The 24,022-nt window shown below is 42.1% G+C and overlaps 1 protein-coding gene and 1 pseudogene across 3 annotated transcripts in view; both read right to left on the bottom strand.

Annotated features, from left to right (window-relative positions):
* CGNL1 (cingulin like 1) overlaps window positions 1-24,022 on the bottom strand; it is a 118,636-nt gene that overhangs the window by 48,486 nt on the left and 46,128 nt on the right. The gene's annotated exons all lie outside the window — the stretch shown is intronic.
* On the bottom strand, window positions 6,434-15,463 carry LOC108586727 (annotated as a pseudogene).

Genomic DNA, 24,022 nt, shown 5'->3' with positions numbered 1-24,022 from the left:
ATTGCCCTAATTAACAATGTTCAGTTCCCCAAGAGGGCTGGAATTCCAGCTCAGGAGGGGCCTGACGTTTGTTCTAGCCTCTCATTTTCCAGATGAGCAAACTGGGGCCTGGAGAGGTTAAGTGGCCTGTTCAAAGTCACACAGTGAAATCTCAGCCATGGCGGGAAGTTGACGGCCTTGATGCCAACTTAACCCTTTCCTCAGGCTTCATCTATTAACCTAAGTAATTCCTCTCCCACTCCCTGACAATGGCAGCGCCCTTGCCAACACGCGGCTTCTCTGCCAGTGCTGCGTGGGAACCCACGGGCTCCAAGGCATCCTTATGCTTATCTGGCCTCAGAAAAACACAGAAGAGCCTCTCGTGTTTTCAGCTGCTGCCAGTGGCCAGCCACCCAAGAAAAGGGTGTGAAGGAAAACATCTCACACTTCCTTCTCAACCCCAAAGATGCACTCTCCATTCCCACTCCCCACGCCCGGGTTCTCATCCACTCACTGCTAGAAAGCCAGGCTGCCCAACTCCAATACACGCCTCACCACCCACCCCGTTTACCAGGTATCTTCCAGAATGACCTAGCCAAGATGGCACTTCCGCCGTGACACAGCTCAGAGCCCGGAACGACTCCCCACACACAGCAAAATGCATCCAAACTCCCCTCAGCCTGGCCTCCAAAACCTTCCTAAACTGAATTCAATCTACCTATTCCGTCTGATCTGCCCAAGGCTTCAACTCAAACCCTGTGTCAGACACATTCCTCTTCGTACTGGGTCAGACCCATTTCCAATTACAGACCTTCGTATAGTATCTACAACTCTCTGTGGAAAGTACCCCAAAAAGAAGCAATTATATAACGCAGTATTTCCCCAGCAGTATGCTATGGAATAAAAGTATTGTGGAATATTCTTTGAAAAAAGATTTGTAGCCTGGTCATATTGTGGAAAATTCTGATGGTCAAGTCCTTTCTCAGTGAATCACAATTTACATTAACCCACATATTAAAGGCTCTGAGAAGTTACATAATAAGAAAAGCCATTTAGGCCAGGTATGGTGGCTCATGCCTGTAATCCCAGCACTTTGGGAGGCCAAGGCAGGCAGATCACTTGAGGTCAGGAGTTTGACACCAGCCTGGCCAATACGGTGAAACCCTATCTGTACTAAAAATACAAAAATTAGCCAGGTGTGGTGGCACAGGCATGTAATCCCAGCTACTCGGGAGGCTGAGGCAGGAGAATCACTTGAACCTGGAAGCCAGAGGTTGCAGTGAGCTGAGATCACATCACCAGCCTGCGGGACACAGAGAGACCCTGTCTCAAAAAAAAAAAAAAAAAAAAAAAACACCAAAAAGCCATTACCTTTATTTCATGAGCTCCCAAGTTTATCTCAGCTCTTCCTTCCTTTCTCCACCTCTACCACTGCCATGCAACTCCAAGCTGCCAATGTTTCCTTCCCGGGCAACAGCAAGACCCTCCAAGCTGGTCTGCCCACATCCCCTCTTCTGCCCTTTCCAATCCATCCCCACACACTGGGGCAGGAGAAATTATTTTGAGGCCCAAATCAGGTCATGTCACCCTCTACCAAATGCTTCAGTGGCCTTCTTGTGCTCTTAAGGATAAAAGCAAAAATAAACAATGAACCTCCTTAATTCAGTCCCCAATGTCTATATCGTCTACCTACCCTTCCAGCCCCATCTCATGCCACACTCCTCCTCCTCACCCACCCCATCCTTCTACTGGCTTAAAAAAAAAAAAAAAAAAAAAATCCTCCTGTACCATACTTCCTCCCACCCCAGGGCCTCTGCACATCTGCCTGAAGACTCTGCCTCCTCTCTACCAATCCTCACCTCCTCAAGGAAATGGTCCCTGACCACCCAAATGAGGTCAAATCCTAGCCCCTCTCTTCCATAGGCCTTACCATGGGTACAATTTTTATTTACTTGCATGATTTTTTTCTTATGTTCTCTTCTACTAGACTGTAAACTTTTTAGGATAGACAGCATGCATCCATTTTTGCTCATAGGCTTAATAGTGTGAGACTCATACCTGTAATCCCAGCACTTTGAGAGGCCAAGGTGGATGGATCACTTAAGCCCAGGGGTTTGAGACCAGCCTGAGCAACATGGCAAAACTCTGTCATTACAAAAAGTACAAAGAATTCGCTGGGCATGGTGGTACACGCCTGTAGTCCCAGCTCCTTGGGAGGCTGAGGTGGGAGAATCACTTGAGCCCAGGAGATTGAGGCTGCAGTGAGCCATGATCAAGCTACTGCACTCTAGCCTGAGCAACAGGGTGAGACCCTGTCTCCCAAAAAAAAAAAAAGTTTCAACAATCAACATAAGTATGAGCAACTGATGTGAAAAAAGAAAGCACAACACAAGACTATGTATTTATAGTGCAGACAGGAACCCAGTGCTACGAAGAGGAGGTGAGAGAGCCTTAACTCTACTCGAGTGAGACGGGTGAAGCTGCAGAGTCTTGGTGCCACACACAGAGGGAAGGGAAAGGCAGTGCAGGTGGGAAAAAACAGCACATGTCACAGTGTGGAACCCCACTAAGGCCGGCTGCTTTCTGCTCGGTTCTGTTTTCTATCTAGACCATCCCCGCCTCTGATCCTCAAGGGTACAGAGAATGTCTTTTACACTCTTCTTAGCACACCATGGTGGGCACCAGGAAAATGGAAGTGTCCACTCATGTGAGAAGGAAATGCCTCCCTGTACAATGGCTGGGCTTCTTCCCTGCAGGACTCCTACAGGCTGTGTGTGCATGGGTGCAAGCCCGCATCTCCACTGCACAGCACACATGCTCGGCTCCTGAGGCCTGAGGTGAAGCCACCGTTTCCAGATTCTGCAGGACCTGCCCCTCTGCCTGGCCCACCCACACCCTCCATTCCTGTGGAATTGTTACATTTCTGGAAGCCGTAGCCCTCTCTTTCACCTCATTCTGTGGTAAGCAGCTAGCTCCAATAATTTTCCTATTTATGCTAAATAAGAAGCCAAGAGTGAAGAGGTTCAGGCCACTCAAGACCCTTGTCTGCGGACTTTTACTTCGCGGGATCAAAGTTGAAGCATGAGAATGTGTCTTTATTCTTTTTCCCCTGCTGAGGCCAAGAGACGCATGCCAGATGCTTCTCCTGGAGTGTGCTGTCACAACAGGAACCCTGCCACCACCTGCCCCACCCTGCTCCCCCCACCTGCCCCCAGTTCCCACTCCAATCTAACCAGGCCTGTTCTTTGTTCCACAAAACAAACAGTGAGTTCCGCCTGTCAGGGCAGACAAGGTGCACACACACAGAAGCAAACAAAGAGGCCCTCTTGCCAAAGGCCTTCTTTCCTGTTGGACCAACGCTGTTACTGGTGCCCTTTGTTTGAAGTCACCAGATGCACCAGGCACTTACAGGGACCTGCCAGAAGATCCTTGGACCTGCACCAACTGGGATATCACTCCCCAGCCATCCCCATACCACCAAACACAGGAGGATGTGGGGCCTCGGGGGTGTCAGACTCCCATTCCTGGGCTCTGCTGCTCTGTTTGGATTGCTGAAGCGCTGCTTCCACAGAACAGGGATGCAACTGCCACCCTTCTCAGCACAGCTGGACTCAGCAACCACAGACTAGTTGCCGTGCCTGGCCCCTGGCCCTTCTCCCCTCTCTGAGTCTATCAGCAGCAGTTGGTGGCCAGACACTGTGCTACCAAGTCTTGAATGTACGGGCTCATTTCACCTTCTCTGTGCTCTCTGTGCTGGGCTCTGTAATTATCCTCATTTTATTGATTAGGAAACAGGGGCTCCAACCAGTGAAGTGGCCTGACTCAAGGCACATAGCCAGGGTTCGATGTGAGTCTGACTCCGGGGCTCACGCTCTCATCCTCTACAATAAACCGCCTACCACCCCAACCACTAGCTAAAGGCCACCAACCTCTTTCTTGATCATTCCAAGACAGACTTGGAACGGAGTAGAGCAGCAGTCCCCAACCTTTTTGGCACCAGGGACCAGTTTCGTAGAAGACAATTTTTCCATGGATGGGGGCGTTGAGGGGAGGGATGGTTTCAGGATTAAACCATTCCATCTGAGATCATCAGGCATTAGTTACTATAGATTCTCATAACGAGAATGCAACCTAGATCCCTGCATGCACAGTTCATAATAGGGTTCATGCTCCTGGTCCCTAACAGGTCACAGACCTATACTGGTCCAGGGCCTGGGGGTTGGGGACCCCTAGAGTAGAAGGCAGGGCTCGACCTAAATATCAGGTCAGGCACAACTCCTGATCTTCTCAGTAGGTAATTCTGTTAAAAATTATCATGAGTTTCTTAGAAATAGTCACGTTTTGGTTTTAAGGCCCTACAAGGAAGGAACTAAGGCTGTTTGGGTTGTTTTTTTCAACGTATTTGTCGCCTTGGTAAGCCTCTCTAAGTGAGCTTTAGAATAACCCTGTGAACATTTTCCCTGGAAACACACACCTCCCTCCTCCTGCCTTTCACTCATTTATCTTATCTCGGACTTCATGAGGCTCCATTCCACAGTCATTCCTGGTTATCAGTTTTGCTTTTACAAACAGCATTTATCTGGATTGCCAAGACATTCTTGGCCTTCTGGAAATATACTTTCATTTTTCTTGTCAATTAGTTGCTTTATGTGCTTCCAAAGTCATGCTTTCATATGAAAATAGATGTCTTCCCAATTCTCTTGGCCTTCACGTGATATTAACAAAATTTACACTGGAACTGGGACCTAATGCTTTATTAAAGTCTATCTACATCAGGGAAAATGGGGCTGGTCACACTCCAAATCATGTGAAACACCTCCCAAGGCAATGTGGATTCATTTAATATCCTTCCTTGGTGCTTATAAGTACCTCCCCAAAATCGTTCATCAATGCTCTCATATGGAGAGCTTGAAAACAGTAGAGTGGCTATACCTTCATATTTTCCCAGATGGAGAGTCCCTAGGGCTGATTATTTACTGTCATCCTTTCTTTCTCTCCTTAATGATGTTCCTAGGTCAAAAGGGCAAACGAAGGCTATTTTTGAATCATCACAGGTATAAAACCAGAAATTCACATTTTACAAGAAGTTTGATTTTAAAGAAGCAAACTGGTAGTAACCATGAGGAATACTTGACACAGAAGGGAGGCCTTCCCACAAGACAGCTCAAAGCCACCTCAAGGTCTGAGAGCTGGCAAAGGTTCCAGAGTCACTGCATCTTACAATCCACGAGGATGCTGGTAATGAGACCAACACCAGCTGGAAGGCATGGTGGTAAATGAGCTGACTGAGAAAGCAAGAAGGATACTGATGATACTACGCAAATGAGTTGCTGACAGCTGGTTTCTAAGTTACACATGAAAGCTATTTCAGAGATTTCACAGGAAATGCTTCCTGTAGAAACTACAGGAAGCATCATGGTTTAAGGACCCACAGGGTATAGCCAAGTTATATGAACTGATCCTCTACCCTATAAAGCCCCCAGAAGGCTGTAAAGAAAGATTTTTAAAAGACCTTCCTTCAAGCCATTTCCAGTAGAGGTGATGACAACAACCTTCACGGTTCCTGTCATACAAGGAATGAGTGATAAAATCCCTAAGACAGGAGCGACGAGAAAGCTATTGCATGCAGAGAAGAGGAGCTACCTTTTGGCTTTCCAGTTAGAATTATACATGAAGCACATGGAGACATTTAGAGGGATGGCAAACGCGCCAGTGTCTGAGCTCATGCCTAGACACTCGAGTTTCCAGGGAACACCCTTGGCCAAAATCTGCTGGATGAGATGCCAGCTGAACACTGTGCACCATCACAAGTGGCTGGAGTTCAGGAATGAACAGAAAGCCATAATCCAGTTGTTCTGGGATGGAAAATGTAATGCACACCAGTTTGCAATTAGTCTAAAATGAAGAATCAGGACCATTTAGCCCCAAACAGAAAGAACAGACAGTTCATGGGATTGGGCCGATTCCCAAAATAAAATCCATCCCTCCTCCTGCTTTTACATTTTCTACTTCTATTTTTAATGGCCTAATCACATATGAGTAGTTTATTATAAGTTGCTCATAAATTAAGGGTGGTAAATGCTGAATCCAGGTGCAGAGGAGAAAAAAAAAAGGAACAAAGAAAAAGGGTGCTGGCAGAGGCGGACTCTTTCACAGCCTGGATTTCAACAGAACCACGGCAGGGTCCTAGAGACACACAGAAGAGAACGAGAACTCCACCTCTGTACTTCCATCATAAACAAAGTTTTTTGGCCTCCATTTCAGAATACAGATCCTTCTCAACCTCTCCCCACTTACACACTATCCAGTTACAAATATTCATTTGATGGTTATGCCTTGAGAACAGTAAGTCACTAGATGAACCTATAAATGTAAAAAACTTTTTCAATGGCAAGAGCACAGGCATATAAAAATGATGGTCTTTGGAGCCTATATCCCTTGCTTTGCAGATTTATTTTTTTAACTGATTTTCAGGTTTATACCCCCCATTAGTGTTTTCACATCTCTCTCTGAGCACTTATTGTCCAGGTACATTCTTCTAGGTACTGTGGGTTACAAATGTGGTACGTGAATTCATCCATCATCTACACGTATTTCGGAGAGACACCTGGGTCTCTGGGGGATCTGGACTACGTCTTGCTTATCTCCTTAGCTCCAGTGCCTGGACCAAGGTCACATACACAATTGGAGCTCCATAACTACTTATTATTTGTTGAAAACCTCTGATTGTGGAAAGTAACTGAGCACCTATAATAACCATAGCAGATGGAAAGAAGAGCATCGAATTTGAGAATATGCAATCTCACCGAATCCACTAAATGGTACTTCGGAGGTTTCTAGAACTTGATAGCATGTTTACTTATACGCATGAGTGTATCTATGCTGCTGCCAAGGAGTGGAGCTTATGAACACCCAAAAGTCCAGTAACTCAAGGGTCTTCCTTCTCTAGTTAATCCCCAAAAAGGAAAGCAAAAGAAACAGGAGATATCATATATCTCTTTTCAGTTTAATCAAGTTGATTTTTAATCTCTTGTTTCTGACCATGAGATCATTGGGAATCTTGGGTCTGCATTTTGTACTTGGGCTCTCTCTGCCTGCTTTGGGTCACGTACAACCTTGATAAGCATGATTTCTGTGTCTTTATGTCATGAAAAACAAGTTAACAGGACAGGACCACGAGTTCTGTCATCCATCACTAGAAAACTGCTTCCAAAATCTGTCTGTGGCCCCAATCTCCTTGCCTAGTAACCCTGTCAAAAGAAGAGAGCACAACAATTGGAGTGATTCTGAATGACTGCAGACTTCTATGGATCATCTTCTTCAGCTCTTACTTAAATTTTAATATTTTCAAAAGAAAGGCAAGAGCATCAATATGATGCAACTTTACCAGCATTAACTTCACTGCAAATCTGAAATCATAAACTCACTATTTAAAGTATTAATTCTGGTCTAATGTATTTATTGTGTTCTTTATCTTGTTAACTCCTGGTATCAAACCAGACTTCAGAATAATACTCATATACTCACATTTAGACTTGTCCCCTTATCCCACGTGCAGAAGGACAGATGTTATCTCATACTTCACAGTAAAGAAGTAAAATCTGGAAATAAAATGCCCATACCTGAGGGCCTGTTCAAGACTCTGGGACAATGATTTGTTTCTCCCTCGGTGATGTGTGGGCCTGAGGCATGTACAGGTGACAGTGGACATGCCTGGATCTCAGCATCTACTTCCTCTCTCTGCTAATGGGGTCCCCAGGTCCCCAGGCTAGCAAGGAAACTTGGGTATAACTTCCAGAATTATATGTCAAGAGAAGCTTTAATTACAGAATTATATGTTAAGGGAAGCTTTAATTCCCCTGAGGAAATGTTTTGGGGTTTTTTTCCTTATGGACAACAAAAATCATGAAGCTAATCGTGTTTCCTTTTTCACTTTGCCAGAAGTCTCAGGACGACACCTCTAATTCACCTTCAAGATTATTGGACTACATGGCTGGGTTCTATTTGTCCTCACTATCCCCAGAATTGAATCTATTTAAATTTATATTTTCTATGATCTTTTAGAAATATCTTTTTTATTTTACTCTATGTGCTTTTGTGAGTATTCTCAGATTCAACCTACGGAAAATGTCAATGTATAAACAAAGTTGCAAATCTATTGCTCACAAAGTTTCCTTGCAAACGAAAACCTAGCCCTCCTTAATCTGTGCCCTGTGCTATTAGGGAGGATTGGAGTGTAATCCTGAAATGTGTGTGCTGCCTCGGAGGAGACGGATCAAGTTAGGCCCACCTCATCTTTTCAACCTCAATTTCTGGGATCACTGAATCGATCAGATCCTCTAACCTCCCTTAAGAGGTGCCTCCTATAGGCAGGTCTCCAGGTTCTGCCTTCCCCAGTGTGAGAAACCTAAGGCTTTAGTTGATAAATTAAGTGTATGCCTCCAGATAAGTCATCATACCTGAGGATTTCAAAAAGTAAAAGCCTTAAATGAAGAAATAAAGTCTCTGACTGGAAATATCCGGAAGTGAGTTGGTGGGGAGCAAAGGTAGAGGAGGAGGGGAGTTGGTCCTAGTACTATTTGCATCTTTCTTGGAATAAACATATTTTTAAAGCACTTTTCTGACACATTCTCATTGCAAACCTTATGCTGTTCTCTAAAGCAGACAGAATAGGCATTCCTTTATCTTCCTAAATTATTTGGAACTCTTCTATAATGCAGATTCATCTGTTCTTCCTACATCATGGGCATCATTATCCCATTACTATCCTGCCTCTTAGCTACAATGTGAGCATCTTTGAGTTCAGGAACTCAGAGCAAAAGGTGGTACATGTGGTGGATTCAGGAAATATATGTTCTAGGGCTCATTCCTTCATTGTATCAGCTAACAAACATGTGAGGGCCTCCTGTGCGCCAGAAGCTGTGCGTAAAGATGAATGAGGAGCTTACAGCCTCACGGGGCAGACAAGAGCGGACGTTAACTGCAGTGCCAGCGGCAGAACAGAGATGCAAGTGGTGCCGCGGAGAAAGCAGTGGCACTGTGGGAAGGAGGCTGCTTGAGGATGACTTCACAGAAGAGGCACCAAACTGGGTGTTACAATATTCCCCCAGGTAGGTTTTTTTAAATGAAAAATTATCTTCATAAAAGCTTTAGATTATAGAAAAACTGCTAAAATAATACAAAATTCCCTTTCATCCCATACTCGGCTTGCCCCTGTTACTGCATCTTACACGAACATGGTACATGTGTCATAATGAATGAACTAATCCTGATCTCTTATTATTAACCAAAGTCCATACTGTATTCAGCTTTCCTTAGTTTTTACCTAACGTCCTTTTCTGACTCTTGATCCCATTCAGGACACCACATCACATTCAGTCATCATAGCTCCTCAGGCTCCTCTTGGCTGTGACGGCTCCTCAGACTTTCCCTGGTTTTGATGACTGTTAACAGTTTGAGGAGTACTGGGCAAGGCATATTCGCAAGATGTTCCTCAATTGGAATTTGTCTGATGTTTGGGGTAGAAAGACCACAAAGGTAAAGTGTCATTATCAGCATATCCTATCAAGGGTATATATACTATCAATGTGATTGATGCAGAAATTGATCACCTGGCTGACATAATGTTTGTCAGATTTCTCCAGTGACGCCCCAACCCGCCAGAAAAAGTGATTCTTTTCTCCCCCACTTCATCCTATACACTCTGGAAGGAATTCACTATGTGCAGCCCAACTTCAAGAGTGGAGAGTGAGCCCCTACCTATTTGAAGGCAACATATCTAAATAAATTACTTGGAACTCTTCCAGAAGGTAGATTCCTCTATTATTCCCCATTCATGTATTCAATTACTTGTTATATCAGTAAGAACCCACATGCATTTATTTTATTTGGGGGTTATAATCCAATACTACCTTATTTTGTGACTTTGGCCACTGGCAGCTTCTGTATTTGGCTCCTGTGTCCCTCTGCCATACCTCATCAATGTGAGCGTGTGGGGGGGTGTGTGTGTGTGTGTGTGTGTGTGTGTGTGTGTGTGTGTGTGTGTGTTTGGAACACTTCCTTACTTTCTGGCCCTGCTAGGTAGGTTTTTATAACGTGCTTTCTAAACATCAAAGCCTGGCCATGTTAACATCATCTTCAAATGCATCAACATCACAGAACTTTAATGCCAGAGAGGGCCACAGGTCATAAATTCAGTATCCCCATTTAACATAAGATAAAACAAGGTTGGAGCAGTTGCCTGAGGTCACACAGCCACTATGAGAAATCCTGATTTTTATTGCTCATTTTCATTTTTTTCACTATTTCAAGTAACTACTGTTGTCCGTGTGTAAAAGTCCAGTCTACAGTAGAGAAATTGTGTCTGTCACGAAATCTCTCCAGGTAACCAAGTTACCATCAGCAAGGCTGCACACAAAGCAATGCTGAAAATATGCTTCCCCGACCTACAGATATCCAGAGAAAACGCTACTCTTTTTATTTTTCTAATAACAGCTTAATTTTCCTCACAATCTCTCTAATTTCTCTCACAACCTCTCACCTACCTACAGCGGCAGTAACCCTAACTTGAACTTACTAGTTAGTAGTATCTCAGTCGCTTCTAGTCTAAACAGTCTCTCTTGAGTAGGTGCTTTAATATCCAAGCTTCGGCACCAAAACTAATGTCTGAGAAACAACTTGAATGGTAGGGAGCCTGGAAAATAAAACTTAAGAGGAACAGAATAGTGCTAAGACATTTCAATGAGGCAAGAATCATCTCTTCAACAAACGGTGATGAGACAGCTAATATTACATGCAAAACAGTAAAACAGACTCCTACCTCACACTATGTTCAAACTTTAATTCAAAATGAGTCATAGACTTAAATGTAAGAGCTAAAGCTATCAAATTCTTAGAAAAAGAGTAAATCTTAAATCTGCATGTCTATTTTCTATCCATTAGAAAAATATTATCTACATAAAGTTTTGGTCCATTTTCTATTTCTTTACCCCTACCATTCAAATTTAAATATTTTGATTTTTAAACTAGTAAAAGCAGAATTACCAGAATCACATACCTGACACAACTAAATATTTGACAACACTAAATTTATTGGAATTAGGTAGGCTCTTGATTATTTCTCAGGAACAATAACTCGTCTTTCCTACATGTTATTTCCCTGTTATTTGAGTAACTATGTAATGAGTATCTCTTTCGTACATTCAGTGACATGGGTGTGCATAAGTGTAATCTGTAACATCAGTAACTGGATTCACCATCTAATCTTCAATTCATGTTTAGTTCTATTATACAGTAGTTCCATGACTTTGGATACTTTAGTCAAACTTACACTTTTCATCAATTATAAATATCAAGATGTTAATTAAGATGTTACATCAACTGTGACAATTAAGATGTTAAAAATTCCAAACTAGACAGCACGGGGCCCACTTTTAGTCAGGCTGTCGTGAGAGGTCCTTGAACAGCTACTGCTTCAATTTCAACCCGGCCTCTTTTGGGCAAAGCAGCAACATGGTAAGCAGCTCTAGTAGAAAAACCACTCTTAAAATACTGTTTGTAGATTACACTGACAGCCCTGAAGTCATTTGTGTCAGCTAGCCAAACAGTTGTTTTTACCACATTAGTGAAGTCACAGCCTGCAGCTTTCAAAATATCACCCACGTTCTTAAGGGCCTGTTTAGCTTCTTCTGTTACCTACTCTTGGCACAAGCTGTGCACTCGAAAGGTTCATGCCTAGCTCTCCTGAAATGTGAATGATCCTGTCAACTAACGCAGCTTGACTGTAGGCAGCAGTGTACCCTTTGGCTTTCTCAGTGCTGATCACCTTTCTAATCAAGGATGACACGGCTAAGCCTTCTCTCTTGCACCCCCTCTGGGAGAAGCAGTCCCTACACCACTTCTCACTTCTCTCTCGACTGCAGAAGAGAAGGTCTTCATGACCTTGGATGAGGAAATGGTTTCTTAGATATGACACAAGTACCAAAAGAAAAAAAGTAGATAAACTGGACATCATGAAAATTAAAAATCTTTGCACTTCAAAGGACAGCATTTAAAAAGTGAAAAGACAATCCAAAGAGGGGAGAAAAATTTCGTAAATTAAATATGTACTAAGAGACTGGTATCCAGAATATATAAAGAACCATTACAACTCAATAATAAAGAGACAACCCAATTTTAAAATAGGCAGAGAATCTGAACAGATAGCTCTCCAAAGAAGACATACAAATGGCCAATCAGCACATGAAAAGATACTTGATATCATCCGTTATCAGAGAAATGCAAATCAAAACCACAATGAAATACCATTTCACACCCACAAAGATGGCTATCATAAAAAAGGCAGATAATAACAAGTATGGGAGAGGATGTGGAGAAAGGAGGACCCTCAGGCATTACTAGGGGAATGGGAAATGGTTCTGTCACTTTGGAAAACATTTTGGGAGTTCCTCAGTTATTTTATGATCCAGCAACTCTACTCCCAGGTATACAGGTCAAAGAAATGAAAACATCCGTCCGTGCAAAACCTCGTACCCTCTGTATACTCAAAAACTGTATCCAGAGACTGTAGAATATTGGTGACTCTCTTTGAGAGAGGTAATCTAAAGGTTTTCTTCTCCTCACTTAGCCTATCTGGCAGCATTTGAACTTTTACAGCAACTCTGTTTCGCAGATCTGCACGTTAAGAGAAGTAAAAAACCAGTAAAGGCAATGTTCTCAGTAACAGCATAATCTGCAAAGCTAGCAACTAATCACAATTCTAATCACTCGATTCTGTATAAATATCTGCCTCAACATGGACCTTTTTAAAATATAAAATAATCTGAACAAAAGGAAAATCTGAGTATATAGATTCATTTGGTAGCAACCAATGATACTTATATTATTACCAATATCAGAGAACGCCAACCCTTAAGAATTCCTCACAATGCTTTTGAGAAAAATACGTATGCTAACCCAGTATATTAGTCCTGGCTAAATGTTCCCACTAAGTATCGTTTCTGCCTAGAATAACAACAATACGCCAATCCTCCTCTTTAACTTTTTTTTGGCTCTGTATACCTGAAAATAAGTAATGTTGGCTCAAGTCAAAATAAGCTTTTTCAAAAAGTTGAATAAGCTCAAGAAAAGAAAGAAAAAGTTGTTCTTTGGAACTCATTTGTCATCTTGGAAAAACACATCTCCCAAGGAGAAGTACTCTTGTTCTTCATAATAATATGAATTTGCAAATACTCATTTCTTCCCTCCATCAAAATGCGCACATACAATAAAGTGTCTAATCCTAGTATTTCTAGTTGCTGGGCAATTACAGTTTAGTGTGGTTGCACTGGTAATAAAGGTATTTTAAGTTTGTCCACTTAAAAGCTTCACTTGCATCAGGAAATAGTTGAACCGGGCTGGGAAAACTAGCAGCAAAGAAGTAGATTATCTACATAATACCTCAAGCATGGCTGGTAGGGACAGGTCTACAATTATTGTGACATCTGTAAGAAGTTCTAAAACAGCACTCCCAGTGGAAATATAAAACAAAGACAGAATGCGAACAGCCTCTGCCTTAGGAGCATGCAACTATTGCAAGCACCTGTTGGGCCCAACCAAAATCAGTAGCTCCAGCCTAGCCTTTCTTTTGTACCAGACACCCCTCTTCGGGTATCCACAGATGCCTCAAACTCAACACAGTCAGATTCAACATGCACAGAATGGAAGTCCTCATCCCACTTACCACTCCAAGACATGGACCTCCTCTGGTCCTCCTCAATGCCTCCAATATTCACCCAGTCACCTAACATAAAAGCTGAAGGTCACCCTTGACAAGCTGTTCTCACTCATTCTCTCCAACCAATCCACAGCTGTGTGGTAGGACTTCAGCTAAAAGGCTAAAATATTGGGAATAAGAGAGGAAGACTGGACAGACTCATCTGAGTGACAGAATGGACCAGACTTGGTGATAAGAACAGTTTACAATTCTTGCAGAAGCGCCCAGTATCCGTCTGGCTTTCCACTCCTGTTTCTCTCTTTCTTGCTGATTTATTTGCCCCCCTCTTCCTTTCCCTCCACGACCTCTTCCCTGACTCTTTGCAGTGATATCATTCCCATTTCCACAAAGAGAAACAAAGTCATGTGGCCCTAAAATTTGGTTAACATTTTTCTGACAGGTGACCTAACACAGGAGAGGCAGGGAAGGTTGGCTGGGACCCAATTCCTTGGCCACATCTATTAGCTGATCCCTGAAAGAGGTGAAGTTTCAGGCCTCAGCATAACGAGCCTGCCCCTGTCCTGGAGCACCAGGAAGGCAGCTGATTGCACAGGTCACCACCTCAGCTCGCCTGAGTCAGCCCGGCCCTGTTCCTGACTCACCCTCACTTCTGATTCCAGACCCCTGACTCAGCTACTCACACATTCCTGACTTCCTGGCCCTTGACTGGCTTGCTGACTGACCTTGGCAGACCTTTGAATTTCTCTAGAAGGCTAATGCTAGACTATTAGGAGAGGTTAGTGAGATGGGGCACCAGAAGAAAGAAATGGCAGGTGGCTAAACTCCTCTTAAATCAGCATCCAGAGGGCTGTGCTGCTGCCACCAGAGAATGGCACACAGGACATTCTAGGTACATCTATCTGAAAAGATCCTCCAAATGTATTGTGAGAGAGGGAAAAGGTATTGTCAAAAGTACGACCCAAAATATATTTTTTCTACCCTATACTCTTATGCATTGTTCAATTTAATTTAAAACAATCTTTTTCTATCACTTCTTTTTACTAAAGCAACTACAAAATAAAAAATTCCAAAAAATTACAATTTGAATGGGAAAAAAACCTCTGTGGCAAATAATATGACACTTCACATATCCTCCACTGCTTACTTTTAACATGAAAATATAATTAGATTTGTAAACCACCAAAAAGGATGTATTCCTATTTTTTGTATAACTCAGGCTGTGAGTAAAGATAACTTGTCCAACCAGTAACAATATTTCTATTGCCAAAGGAAAAAAAAATCACTTATTTTTATCCTTCAGGTTGATTCATATTTACCATTTTTGAAATCTCTTTCTAGCAAAATATACAATCTTTTCAAGAATAATACCAAGATAAACCATATCCTGAGCCATAAAACAAACCTCAACAAATGTAAAAGGACTGAAATCATACAGACTGGTTTTCTAACCAAAATGGACTCGAACTAGACAACAGGAAAATACGCAAGCACTTAGAAATTAAACAACACACTTCCAAATAATCCATGGGTCAAACAGCAAGCCTCAAGAAAAAATTTTTTTAAAACACACACTGACCTGAATGGAAATTAAAATAAAATATGTGGCATTAAATGTTGATATTAGAAAAAAGGAAAAGTCTGAATTCAATAATCAAAGCTCCTACCTCAAGAACCTGGAAAAGGAAGAGCAATATAAACCCAAAGCAAGCAGAAGGAAGGAAATAATACAGAGCAGAAATCAATGAAACAGAAAACATTAAAAAAGAAAAAAAGAAAAAAAATCAATGAAATCAAAAACTGATTCTTTTGAAAGAATGAATTCATGTCCTTTGCAGGGACATGGATGAAGCTGGAAACCATCATCCTCAGCAAACTAACACAGGAACAGAAAACCAAACACTGCATGTTCTCACTCGTAAGTGGGAGTTGAACAATGAGAACACATGGACACAGGGAGGGGAACATCACACACCGGGGCCTGTCAGTGGATTCGGAGGTAAGGGGAGGAAGCGCATTAGGACAAATACCTAATGCACGTGGGGCTTAAAACCTAGATGATGGGTTGACAGGTGCAGCAAACCACCATGGCACATGTATACCTATGTAACAAACCTGCACATTCAGAATATGTATCCCAGAACTTAAAGTAAAACAAAAAATAAAAAATCTAAAAAGCATTAATCAAATGCTAAAAAAAAAAAAAAAAAAAATCAGTAAGATTGACAAACTTCTGGTAAGACAAACAAAAAAAAGATAAAATACAAATTACCAATATCAGAAATAAAACAAGATATATTACCACAGACCCTGCAGACATCTATAAATAACTCGACACACATCTAACAACTTAGATGAAATGGACCAATTCCTTAAAAAGTACAAACTACCACAACTTATGCAATATTAAATACAGTAATCAGAATAGCCTCATAACTATTAAGGAAATTGAATTCATATTTTAAAACTCCCCCAAAAGAAATGTCCAGGTCTAACTGGTTTCACTGGAGAATTCTACCTAGCATTTAAAAAAGAATAAACATCAATTCTACACAATCTCTTCCAGAAAATAGAAGAGGAAGGAATCCTTCTCAACTCATTTAATGATATCAGTATTATTCAATACCAAAATCCAAATAGTACCCTAAAAGAAAGGAAAAAATGAAAAAAGGACTATAAGTCAATGTATCTCATTAATATAGACCCAAGAATTCTTCACAAACTACAAGCAAATAAAAGTCAGCAATTTATGAAAGAATGATACAGTAGGATCAAGTGAAGTTTATTCCAGGAATGCTAGGCTGGTTTGATATTTTAAAATCAGGAGGGAAAAATCACATTATCATATCAATAAATGCAGAGAAAGCATCTGACAAAACTCATCCATGATTTAAATTTTCTTTAAACTCCAAACAAATTATGAATAGAGAGGAACATTCTCAACTAAAGAGCATCCAATTCACAAAAGATCTATAATTAACATTATATTTAATAGTAAGAAACTGAAAACCTCCCTCTAAGACTGAGACTAACGCTAGGTTACCTGTTCTCACCACTCTGATTCAACATAGTATTGGAGCTTCTAGCCTGCATAATAAGGCAGGAAATAAGAAGCGAAAGGCATATAAATTAGAAAGGATCAGAAAGTGAGAAATAAAACTGTCCCTGTTTGCAGATGACATGACCGTTTACATAAAAAATCCCAAGGAGGCCGGGCGCGGTGGCTCAAGCCTGTAATCCCAGCACTTTGGGAGGCCGAGACGGGTGGATCACGAGGTCAGGAGATTGACACCATTCTGGCTAACACGGTGAAACCCCGTCTCTACTAAAAATACAAAAACTTAGCCGGGCGAGGTGGCAGGCGCCTGTAGTCCCAGCTACTTGGGAGGCTGAGGCAGGAGAATGGCATAAACCCGGGAGGTGGAGCTTGCAGTGAGCTGAGATCTGGCCACTGCACTCCAGCGTGGGTGACAGAGCGAGACTCCGTCTCAAAAAAAAAAAAAAATCCCAAGGAATCTACCCCACCCCCCCCCCCCCACACACACAAAACTTCGTAGCATATGTGATTTCAGCAAGGTAAAGAAATAAAGGTCCTGATATAAAATAAACATAAATAAAAACATACAACTGCATTTCTGTATACTAGCAATGAACAGAAGGATACTAAAATGTAAAAATATACCATTTATAACCACTCAAAAACATTAAACACTTAGGTATAAGTCTAGCACAACACATACAGGACTTACATGCTTGAAAATACAAAATCGGCCGGGTGCGGTGGCTCAAGCCTGCAATCCCAGCACTTTGGGAGGCCAAGACGGGCGGATCATGAGGTCAGGAGATTGAGACCATCCTGGCTAACACGGTGAAACCCTGTCTCTACTAAAAAATACAAAAAATTAGCCGGGCGAGGTGGCGGGCGCCTGTAGTCCCAGCTATTCGGGAGGCTGAGGCAGGAGAATGGCGTAAACCCGGGAGGCGGAGCTTGCAGTGAGCTGAGATCCAGCCACTGCACTCCTGCCTGGGCGACAGAGTGAAACTCCGTCTCAAAAAAAGAAAGAAAAGAAAAGAAAATACAAAATCACATGATGAAAGCAGTGAACATCTAAATAAATGGAGATTTTACTTAGACCATGTTCATGGACCGGAATACTCAACATAGTCATATTCAACCTATCAAAATCTCAGCAAAATTTCTATAGATACAGACAAGGTTATTCTAACATTTATATGAAAAGGTAAGCCAGGCGTGGTGGCTCACTCCTGTAATCCCAGCAGTGTGGGAGGCCAAGGTGGGTGGACCACCTGAGGTCAGGAGTTCAAGATCAGCCTGGCCAATATGGTGAAGTCCCGTCTCTATTAAAAATACAAAAAAATTAGCCAGGCGAGGTGGCAGGTGACTGTAATCCCAGCTACTTGGGAGGTTGAGGCAGGAGAATTGCTTGAACCCAGAAGACAGAGGTTGCAGTGAGCAGAGATCATGCCATTGCACTCCAGCCTTGGCAACAAGAGTGAAACTTCATCTCAAAAAAGAAAAAAAGAAAAACAAAAACAAAAAAAGAAAAGGTAAAGTAACTAGAATAGCTAAAACAATTTTGAAAAACAATAAAGTGGAAGATTCAGTCTACCAGATTTTAAGACATAATACAGCCACAGTCATCAAGACTATGTGATATTGGTAGAGGGACAGACACACAGGTCAGTGAAACAGAATAGAGAGCCCAGAAATTAACACAAAAATGCCCAACCCACTTTTACAGAGGTTCAAAAGCAATTATTGCAGGAAGAATAACCCTCTCAACAAATGGCACTGGAGCAACTGGATGTTCACAGGCAAAATAAATAAACCTCAAACTAAACTTCCACCTTACACAAAATTTAACTCAAAATGGACTGTGAACTTAAACGTAAAATGTAAAACTACAAAACCTTTAGAAAACAAAAACACAGGAGAAAATATCTGGGCTCCAAGGTAGGAAAATAATTCTTTTTTTTTTTTTTTTTTTTTGAGACGGAGTCTCGCCCAGGGCTGGAGTGCAGTGGCGCTGATCTCGCTCTCACCGTGCTCCGGCCCCGGCTCACCATTCTCCGCCAGCTCCGAGTAGCTGGGATCTGGCAGGCTTTTTCCCGGCCACCGCCCGCCAGTTTTTTGTATTTAGAGATCGGGTTTCACTCCATGTTAGCTTGTGGATGAACTCTATCTTCCTGACCTCGTGATCCATTCACCGGCCTCCCAAAAGGGACAGGTTTGGTTTCACCGCTACTCGCCGAGAAAATAATTCTTTTGGATTTGACAACAAAGCACAAATCATAGAAGAAAATCCAAGTGGATTCTGTCAAACAAGATCTCATCTTTCAAAGATTCTTGACAAAGGCTTTTTTTTTACTAGAGATTGGAAGTATGTCTTTACAAACCACATATTTGATAAAGTGCTCATATATAGAATACACAAAAAATTTCCAAAACTCAACAGTTTAAAACAAACAAACAAAAAAACCCCAAACAATCCAATTAGGAAATGGGCAAAACACATGAATAGATATTTCACCAAAGAGGATATACATGGCAAATGGACACATGAAAAGACATTCAACACGACTGGCCATTAGAAAACTGCATAAAACCACAATATTATATCACATATACCTATCAGATTGGCTAAAATACAACATATTGACAACGCCAAATGCTGGGAACAATTCCTAGAAACTGGGTCACTCATACATTGCTGTGGGAATGCAAAATGGTATAGCCATTCTGGAGAGTAGTTTGGCAGGTTCTTTAAAAGCTAAACATGTAACTACCATTCAACCTAGCAATTGCACTCCTAGATATTTATCCCAGAAAAAAATTAAAACACATTCACACTCCTAGATATTTATCCCAGAAAAAAATTAAAACATATTCACACTCCTAGATATTTATCCCCCCCAAAAATAAAAACATATTCACACAAAAAGCTGTGTTCATAGAAGCTTTATTGTAGTAGTACAAAATGAGAAACATCCCGTAAGTCCTTCAATGAGTGAATGGTTGAACAAACTGTGGTACATCTATACTATAGAATACTACTCAGCAATAAAAAGGAAAGAACCTGTTGATACATGCAGCAGCTTGGAGGAATCTCCAGAGAACAATGCTGAGTGAAAAAAGCCAATTCCAAAAGGTTACATTCTGTATGATTCCATCTATATATATCTCATCCTGGAAATGATAAAATTTAAATTTAAAAATTTAAATTAATTTTAATTTAAAAATTTAAACTAAATTTAAATAAAAAATTTAAAAATAAAATTTAAAAAACAGAGAAAAGCATAGTAGTTGGGTTAAGGAGGGATAGGATGGAAAAGAACGAAGACGGCATGGCTATAAAAGGACAACATGAAGAATGCGGGGAGTGATGTAAATGTTCTGTATCTCAGAACAATGTCAGTATCCTGGTCATGCTATTGTACTATTGAACTATTGTACTATAGTTCACAATATATTACATTTGGGGGAAACAGGATAAAGGGTATATGGGATCTAGCTCTATTTTTTTTACAATTGCATATAAATTTATAATTATCTCAAAATAAAACATTTGATTTTTTAAAAATTCTTTCTTAAACTTTGACCATCTTAAAAAAAAAAAAAAAAAAACTCAGGTCTTTCCTGCATCACTGGCTTGACTAACAAACATACTATTTATTGGTTGAGCTGATAATTTCTGGATACAAAGAGAAGGCATTTAAGGCATACTGTTCATTAAGGAATGATTTGGGGGAAATAATAGAAAATCTACAATGACATATCAAACAAAGTTGGTTTCAAGAGGAAAGGGGATGGCCTAAACCAGTTGGTAAGAGTAAGAAGGTCCCAGATCCACTGAATAATGCCCCAAGTTCACAGACTGATCACTGGAGACCAAAAGCATACCTCTCTCCTCTTTAGAAGGCTGTATAAATTCTCAGCCAGAGCATACAATTTTTTTTAATGAATATTAGTTTCATTCTGAAAGATTGGATATGGGTCATTTAAATTCTTCTGATGTCTTTCCAATGATCTCTTCAAATTCCTGCCGAAAGATCACCAGAGACAGCTACAACTAACTGGACTATGGTATTTTCCCCCACAGACAAATGACAGTTGTAACTTTTTAAAGCATTACATTCAATGCATATTTTCTTTCTTTTTCTCTGTTTTTGAGACTGAGTCTCACTCTGTTGTCCAGGCTGGAGTGCAACAGCAGGATCTCAGCTCATTGCAACCTCCGCCTCCTGGGTTCAAGCGATTCTCCTACCTCAGCCCCCCAAGTAGCTGGGATTATAAACGTGCACCACCACACCCAGAGAATTTCTCTGTATTTTAAGTAGAGACGGGGTTTCACCATGTTGGTCAAGCTGGTCTCAAACTCCTGACCTCAGGTGATCCACCCACCTTGATCTCCCAAAGTGCTAAGATTACAGGTGTGAGTTCCTGGCTTTTCATACCCATGTTCAATGCTGTAGACAGAGAGACCCTAGAAATAGGAGGTATAAAAAACACCCATCTCAGGTGACAAAAGTTTCATTTATCCTCTTCCAGAGTCTCACAGTTCACACTTTATTTCAAGTCACTTATTTAGTAACCACATACTGCTAATATTGCAATAAAAACAACACTGGCTGCCATAGCTCTTTGAGATAACCGTGAGCCAAAATTCCTGGAGCAGAAATCCCACCTGGCATAATATGTAGCTCACAGCTTCTCCTCTATCCTTTGCTGTCACCGTCTCATACCTTTCTTTCAGACTCATCTTTTCCCCCTTTATCCTCTAGATCTTTAGCTCAAACTCCTCTTTCACTTCTTGGTGCTACCAGCTTCCCCACTTCCTCTCCACGCCACCTCCAATCTTCTGACCCTCCCTTTGCACATTTCTCCTTCCTACCTCCCCCGTACCTCATTCCTATCATACTTCAAACTGCTCTTGTCCCTCTGCCTGTTTCATTTTGCTTTGTTTTTTGTTTTTTGAGGAGTCTCATTCCATCACCCAGGCTGAAGTGCAGTGGCATAATCTCGGCTCACTGCAACCTCCACCTACTGGGTTTAAGTGATTCTCCTGCCTCAGCCTCCCAACTAGCTAGGATTACAAGCATGCGCCACCATGCCCAGCTAGTTTTTGTAGTTTTAGTAGAGACGGGATTTCACCATGTTGGCCAGGCTGGTCTCGAACCCCTGACCTCAGGTGATCTGCCTGCCTTGGCCTCTCAAAGTGCTAAGATTATAGGTGTGAGCCACCACGCCCAGCCCCTTTGCCCGTCTCTAATGCTGATTGTTTCTATTACTGGGCACTAGTCAGTCCCCAGCCTTCTTCCCTCTAACTCCTGCCCTTCCTTTTCCATGTCCTCTTTTTCTGGCTTACTCTGTTTTTCACTCCCATCCTCCACACCCTCACCTTAGTCCAACGGCCTTCTCCAAAAGTACATGCATATTTACAGAGCGTGTATTTGTTGGGTGGATAAAGGTGCCAGCCAATGTACTGGCAAAAGCAATAAACCAGGGACCCAAAAGCTGGATGTCAGAACCACCTCAAAGAACTCCTTGCACCTTCCTGGAGGGCTGAGGGAAGGAGAATGGCAAGTGGGCTTCTGCAGTGCTTTGCAGCTAGCTACTGATGAAGAATTAATCAGATTCTACTTAAGAGATCAATAAGCAGATCAATTTGGATACTCCCTAATAAGTTAAGAATCTGGGCCAGGAGCTGTGGCTCACACCTGCTATCCCAGCACTTTGGGATGCAGAGGTGGGAGCACCACTTGAGCCCAGGAGTTTGATACCAACATGAGCAATATGGCAAAACCCCATGTCTACAAAAAAATACAAAAAATAGCCAGAGGTGGTGGCACTCACTTGTAGTCCCAGCTACTCGGGAGGCTGAGCTGGAAGGATGTCTTGAGCCTGGGAGGTCGAGGCAACAGTGAGCCATGATTATGCCACTGCACTACAGCCTGGGTGACAGTGCAAGACTCTCAAAAAAAGAACCTACCTTTGGGTCACCATGTATCCTTTCACAGTCTAGGCCTATTTAGCAGCTAGTGAGAACTTTTAAACTATTAACAGCTTTCCACAACACACCACCAAACAATCATTGCTCTGGAGCAGGCTTTATTTCAGGGAAGGGACGTAGCAATGTCTACGGTGAGAGGACACTGTGCCAGTTCAAGTGCCTTCCAGAAGGAGCTGTGCTATTGACTTTAGGATGTTTAATCAGTTGAACCTTCTCGCAGCACCAGAGGCAAAAGATTCGGAACTTCTCAAGAAACAAAAGCTGTGAATTTAAAACCAAAGAAGCACAGGGGACAGGGAGCCTCTTCACCTGCAATATCTAGCAGGCCCACACGGTGTTCTGCCGCCTCTCCTACAGAGAGTCGTGATCACTGTGGCCTTTGGCCTCCTACCACAATGAGTGGCTCCGTGGAGAGCCAGGCCCCTGACCTGATGTGCCCTCTTTGTGAACCCCATGAACGCCATGAGCCCACAGTCCTGGCTGCTGGATGCAAACAGGGCCGGATGTACTGGAATGTCAGCCGTAAACTCGGAGACAGGATTAACCTCAAAACAAGAAGTTCTTTTGAGGCCATACTATCCTGTTAGTTAAATGACAGGCCAGGTTCTAACTAATTTCTACTAGTGTTTTGTCAAGGTCAACACCAGTGGCTACATAGGAGCAAAGTAAATTATTAACCCTCTTTCTCCACTAGGCCTGAATCAGCCAGAGTTCACCACCTGCCAGCCACATTTTCTCTCCAGTTCAGCAGCAGGAGGGGCATGGTACACAGCACAGGCATCTGCTTCTGGCCCGAAGGGTCACTAAGACAGCTACAGGAAATGCCACTGAGTCAAGCCTGCAAGGTAAACAGTTCACAATGGGACAGGGAGAAGGAAGCACTGCACACAGGGTAGGAGCCTGGCATCCTGGTGTCTCTGAAACCAAGCAGCAAAGGAGCCATAGAAGGCTTCTTCTCATAAAAAGTCATAGGCTTAGAGACATGAAATGCCTTGACCAGGCAGAAAGAGGTCCTGTAAATCAAAGAGCACGAGGGGCCAAACAACATACCTTTCCTTTGGATTTGGCATATGCTGGACTCAGGTTCAGGGTCATAGTTATAAACCCAACTGGCTCAAAATACTTACCCAGATGGACTCTCTCGGACAATCCCACTGCCTATTTTCCAAAGTTTACTAATGCCTTTGTTCTCGCTCCAAATACATGAAGAACCCAGTGTTTTCCAACGAAGTTTGCCAGCATCTAAGTCTTCGTTGCACTATCATATGGCAAACACTTTGCAGAGTAGACGTCTTTGGGC

The sequence above is a fragment of the Papio anubis genome, chromosome 7 (assembly GCF_008728515.1).
Source record: "Papio anubis isolate 15944 chromosome 7, Panubis1.0, whole genome shotgun sequence".
Classification (NCBI taxonomy): domain Eukaryota; kingdom Metazoa; phylum Chordata; class Mammalia; order Primates; family Cercopithecidae; genus Papio; species Papio anubis.
Note: the sequence above shows the minus strand (reverse complement) of the source record. Positions and strands in the feature narration are given on the sequence as shown.